Consider the following 6656-nt stretch of genomic DNA (forward strand, 5'->3'; position numbering starts at 1 on the left):
TCATCCACGCTCCGGTCCCTTGAGTCGAGTCGAAAGCAGTGATGCTATGTCTAGTTCTGAAACATCGATTGGCTCATGTTGTAATTAAACTTTAATGAACTTGTAGTATGTCTCTTTGGTTCCGAGAGTCGTTCAACTTAGATGTAATCGATGCTATTAATGTCTTGCTTTTCTCTTCCGATTGTTCTGTTGCATACTTATATATTGGTTATGTATTGTCTGTGAATTGGTACTAATGTTTCGTTTGGCTACTGCATAGCGATGCCATGGTATGTCGTGTACAAGGGTAAGGTTCCCGAAGTCTACGACGACTGGGAGGAGTGTCAGAGACAGGTTCACCGATTCAGCGGTAACAGTTACAAAGGGTACGCCACTAGGGCCGAGGCCGAATCTAGATACGCCCGCTATCTAGCGGGAGAGGGGAGGGAGCGTTGGAGGAACCGGATGAAGACGAGTTTCATCGTGATGATGCTCATCGTGATGACCGCAGCTCTCTTCTATGTGATGGTAGTTTAGATGATCGATATCGACTTGTAATGTGAAGACAAACTCGTGGTCTCGAGACTTGTAATATAATGTTCTATCTTTGTTCGGTCTTTTCAATTCGGAGACTAATATGATGAATTGTATTCGGAGACTAAAATGATGAATTGTATTCAGAGACTAATCTTCTATTGTATTCGATGAATCTGTTGTTGATGTGTGCTGTCTATATTTTGTCAAATTATACATTTTGTAACCTGTGCAAAAAACAGAAAATTAAAAAATAAAAAAAACCTAATATTCATACTAATGGCGCATCACATCATAGTGCGCCATTAGTATGCCAAAGGATACTAATGGCGCATCATTAAACAGTGCGCCATTAGTATGCTGAAGTTACTAATGGCGCATCATGTTGTTGTGCGCCATTAGTATGCCAAAGCACCTGGGTATACATGGCCCCCTGGGAGGCATACTAATGGCGCACTATTGTATATACTAATGGCGCATCTGGGGTGCGCCATTAGTATACCAGATACTAATGGCACACCAATGGTGTGCCATTAGTAAAATATACTAATGGCGTGGCACTAATGGCGCACCACTAATGCGCCATTAATGGCCAAATTAGGTGCGCCATTAGTAGGCCTTTTCCTAGTAGTGTCTCCGCAAGTTCTACCCGTAAGGCGTGGCTGTCGGGCCCTACTCGACAGCCACCCATTTGTACAGGCCTTGCCAAGCTGCATCTAACCCCTTGTACAAAGCCAGGGCGATGACCCTGTGAAAGAGAAAATAAAGAAGCGCTATGGGGGGGCCTGATCAAGATTGCATGCATGCACAAGCATTCCAAGATCACTGCATAAGTGTTTCATGAGCATTTGCATATGTATATAGATAGGATTGCATCCTGCATTCATTCTCATCTACATGAAGCTGCAGGTTCCTGTCGTGAACTTGGATTTGACAAGGAGTTGAGAAGATTTCCCGACATTGCGATCCTCGGCAAGCCAAACAGATAAGTTCTACCTCATGTCCATTAGTGTTCTATAAGCTATAACTTGTGCATAAGAAAACCTCTCTACTCTTTTGAGACTTAGGTGCTCCCATCCTTGACTCGAATGTTGCTTCGGTTAGGATGGTCGCAGTGGCCTTTGGTAAAAAGAAGTTGGCGGCGGGCTGGTCCCTTTGTATTTTGCCTGGTAGACGCAGCTCTCCGGCATACAAAAAGGGTACCGGCAAATTAGCTTGCTGGGGAAAACTCGTTTATTTACACTAAAGAGGCATCCCACCTCTGCATGGACGTATACATACACGGGTTCCCGGCAAGGTTCATATTTTTCATTAACATGGACTCGAGAGATTACAAGTACAAGCATTACAGAACACAAACATGGACTCGAGAGATTACATTATTTGAATTAAAATTTGGCAAGTGCCTATAGGTTTAAGATTGAAAAAAGATAAGTGCTCCGTAAACTCCTCTCCCTGTCCCTCTTATCCCAGGTAGTGCGGTGGGAAGAGAAGAGGATGGGCGACGCGCCGGCGCAACGCCACCCTGATCCCCATCAGGAGCCGACGAGCACAACATGACAAGATCGGAAATGGTGAGACTGCGAAGGAGGAAGACGTGCGGATCACCTCGGCGCCCCCTGGTCACCGCCTCTAGTGCTAAACGGGGAGCTCCAGCACAGGCACAGGCAGAGGGGGACGCTGGGACCCAGCCAGAAGATCCCTGAGGGAAGCGGAAGCGCCAGGGGTAAGCCTTTCCCCGACAGCCGGGGAAACGGTGATGACGGCGCTAGAGAAAGGGGGAAGAGCCAGACAGACGGACGGACAGCAGGTCGCCAGTACGAGACGAATGCGTCGATGCAGTTGTGCTCCTACTGGACGTCCTGCCTCCCGCCTTCTCCTTCTCCCCTGGCTTCGTCTTCATCAACATTGTTCTGGGGGAAGGCCGGGACTCCAGCCCGGCGCCTCCCCCAGAGAGACGGTGAGTGACCAAGACGACCAGGGGGCTTGAGGTGCGCCGCTCCCCACCTTGGCAGGCAGGAAGGCGCACCTCTCGTTGACATCAGCCCCAAGACTTCCGGGGCGGGCAGTGCTAGGATTACTAGTGATCTCCAGACCCGCCTCCCGACCGAGTCTTGAAGGAACCAAGAGATTCGCCACAAAAAGGACTAGGCTCACTCATCGGGCATGAGTGTCGGTGTCAAAACCGGCGGATCTTGGGTAGGGGGTCCCGAACTGTGCGTCTAGGATCGATGGTAACAGGAGACAGGGGACACGGTGTTTACCCAGGTTCGGGCCCTTTCTATGGAGGTAATACCCTACTTCCTGCTTGATTGATCTTGATGAATATTAGTATTACAAGAGTTGATCTACCACGAGATCGTAATGGCTAAACCCTAGAAGTCTAGCCTGTATGACTATGGTAATGTGTGTCCTTTCCGGACTAACCCCTCCAGTTTATATGAACACCGGGGGGTCTAGGGTTTACATAGAGTCGGTTACACAAGGAGGAATCTTCACAATCGGTCGCCAAGCTTGCCTTCCACGCCAAGTAGAGTCCAATCTGGACACGGGTATAGTCTGGCCCATGGATAATAGGCCGGACGCCCGAGGACCCCTTATTCTAGGACTCCCTCAGTAGCCCCTGAACCTGGCTTCAATGACGAGGAGTCCGGCGCGCAGATTGTCGTCGACATTGCAAGGCGGGTTCCCCTTTCCGAACTCCACGATAGTCTTCAGACGCGATAACAGTATCCCGACCTGCCACATACACACCATACATAACCGCAGAGAGAATATATATTTTCACACGAGTTCCATCCGTTGAAAACTTTTTTAATAACACAGCATCATGCCTATCTGGTCATAATTTCGAACCGTTTCCTATTTGTCGTTCCACGTTTCATGACACGGTTGCCATTGGCACGTCTTGTCAAAGTAGAGATCGTGTCCCCTTATTTCGGGATTCTCATCAATGCGGGCATGGGTAACTCAACCGTGCCGTTTATACAGCCCTTGGGAATACGCGAGTTTTTAGGAAGAGTGGGGGGCGATTGATATTCGCTACCTTTATAAGGGGATAAGGACTCCCTCTTCCTCTCGCACATCCTCTCTCTGTCTCCGTCTTTCCAATCTCGAGCTCCAGTGCCCAAGTACTCATCTCCTTTCCACTCAAGCAAACATGTTCGGATCCGGAGGTCGGGGGAAGTGGATGGTCTCCTCCGTCAAGGAGGAGAACATTACCGAGCTTCGAGCGGCCGGGTATTTGGCGAAGGAGATTACCCACCGTCTACCGGCCGAGGACCAAGTCGTCCCCACGCAGAAGCCCGCCGAGAGGGTAGTATTCATCCCCCATTTCTTCCGCGGGCTAGGGTTTCCGCTCCACCCTTTCGTTCGCGGGCTGATGTACTATTACGGGATAGATTTTCACGATTTGTCCCCAAATTCCTTCCTCAACATCTCGGCGTTAATTGTCGTGTGCGAGGCCTTCCTCCACATCCAACCCCACTTTGGGCTGTGGCTCAAGGTCTTCAACGTGAAGCCCAAGGTGGTGGACGGCCAGCACGCAGAGTGCGGAGGAGCCATGGTGAGCAAGCTACCCAACGTCTCCTGGCCGAAAGGTACCTTTGTGGAGATAGTGGAGTGGCAGAGACAATGATTCTACATCACAGAACTCCGCTGCACCAACTGGGCAGCGACTGCCGAATTCCGCTCCGGGGCTCCCATGCGACTCAACTCTTGGGTCGAGAAGAGTCCGTACTAGTGCTCGCCCGATGAGCTGATAGCGTTGCCGACACGCGTCACGAGCATGATAGCCAAAGACGTCAAGCTCGTCGATGTGACCGAGGTGATGCTAGTTCGCCGGATTCTCCCATGACAGCACAGAGGCCGCCCTCTGTGGGATTTTAATACCAACGAAACGTCAACAGCCGGTAGGCTTTGAGACCCCACGAAGACGCCTGGAGTTGCTCTTTTAAGAACGAGAACAACCCGCTACGATAAGACCAGAGTCACAGACTGTAAAACACGCGCGTCGATTATTAACTTGCGTATCCCCAACTTGAATGTTTCAGGAAGATGTCTGAGCTTCTTAATTAGTTCTTAATTGCAGGACTGGATTGGAGAGGGCCGAAGCGATACCAATGTCTGGTTCCTCTTACCCGAAGACCGTCATCCCGTGCCTGCAGATGCGGTGCGGTGCCAGATAAGCCGGAGAAAAGCCAAGGGGCTCAGAGTGCCCAGTCGAAGGGCACTCCGGACTGCCGCCGAACAGATGAAAGCTCATGTCCTCTTGTCCTAAGGACAATGATGATAAGAGAGACAGAGAAACAACCCTCCCCCTGGAGAGAGAGGAAGAAGAGGCGGCTGGTGCATCAAAGCGGAGCGCCCAGAAGAAGGGAAGGGCGTCGAGCGGTCAATACCGCGTGGCATTAACATAGTCCGGAACGACGCCCTCGCACTAAGAACCCAAGTCGCATCATAAGTGACATGGCTCGCTCATGCGTGCATCCTTCCCTTTCTCTTCATTATTTTGACATAATTACTGTACTATTGCAGTCCGGCCCGCGACCTTATCCAGCGATCCTCATCCGAGGTTCTTGGCTCCATCGAAGATGGCGAGCATGTCGCACCACCTTCTTATTCCACGGGCCCGGGACGACGAGGTGCTGTCCCGGAGGACCGCCCCGAACCAGGGAGGAGCCCGACGCTAATCGCAGGAGGCGCACGAGTAGACCTCCGACTGACGACAATGGGGGAGCCGAGCCCCATGGAGACTTGGCGAAGAGGGCGTATCCAGTTCGCCCTCAGCCGAATACGATTCTGGAGACCATATCTGAGTCGGCGAGCAGCCCCCTTTGAAGGAGGGGGGTGCGCCGCTTCCACCGGTGGCCCCTGTCCATCCAGGGGTGCAAATAACCTGATGGAGGCGCTACGAGGCGCCTCCGTCATGGACGAGCACCGTGTCCTTATGGGTGCGGTGATAGAAGGTTCAGTCCGCCAAGACAGACTGGATGAAGCCTGCAGCACCTGTTGACAGGTTTTGAGGTAAGGAAAGAAAAAACCCATGTAGACGTACCCCTGAGAACATGTCTGTTGTCGTCGAGACAAAAACCGAACAAAGATCAGTCCCTTTGTTAAGAGAGAATGAATGTGGATTATAAGCAGCGTTCACTTTTCGGCCCAACCTCGATGCTGCCTGAGGTCTCTGAACTAAGAATAAGGCTGGAGTGAGCCAATGTAAAATTTGCTTCAGAGAAACAGTGAATAACGACTTCCTGTGTTCGGAAAGAATAGGCGTTGTATATTGACCGGGTGTCATGAATATGTAGGAGCCGCGACCGAGGTCGAGGCCCTGAGGAAGGCCCTGGGCGAGGCCGAGGAGGGGGCTATCCAGCAGCAAGCCGCCCGTAATAAGCTCAAGGCCCAGGTCAAAGAAATCCAGCAGGAGCTCCAAGATGCGGTGAAAGAAATGCGAGACCTTGGAGCATGATGCGTCAGCTCAAGGGCCAAACTCACCAAGGCTCGTCAGATCGTGGAGACCGCACAGATGAGCCACCAGGAGATAGGAGGCCAAGAAGACCAGGGTAAGGCCTTTAGCGGATTTACCACGCAAGTGTGCATCCGACGCCTTGGAGTTCTATCGAGCCGAAGGAGGGGGATTCTACGGAGAAGCTATTCTGGTCATAATATGCGGCGTCAGAGCATCCCGTGTGTCCTTCACCGATCAGCTGAAACAGCTGGTGGAGCTGCATAGGGTGGCCAAACTAGCCATGAAGGATTTGATAATCCGGCTATGGCCAGCCGAAGCTATGCCAGGCAGCTACTTCGGACTCGTGAGGCGGATGGTGAACGCCTGTCCCTCGGCTAGACGTCGTCAAGCACTCGGCCTGTATTGAAGGTGCCCACATGGCCTTCGCTCGTTGCAAGATGTGGTGGGCGAAGATGAACGCCGTTTAAGTTGCCAGCGGGCCGCCAGAGGCAAGGAGCACCGCACACCCGAGTGATATTTCGCAGGACATTGTATTTGAATAAATGTATTCGTGTCGCCTTTGCCTTGTATTCTGGAAACAAAGCCTATTTTGTGATGTAATTTTGTTATGATTGTTTCCTCCTGTGCGGCCGTGTTGTATGTAATCTGAGGGTTGGCCAGTCGTCGGCTTCTG

This window comes from Triticum urartu, chromosome 4 (genome assembly GCF_003073215.2).
Source record: "Triticum urartu cultivar G1812 chromosome 4, Tu2.1, whole genome shotgun sequence".
NCBI lineage: Eukaryota > Viridiplantae > Streptophyta > Magnoliopsida > Poales > Poaceae > Triticum > Triticum urartu.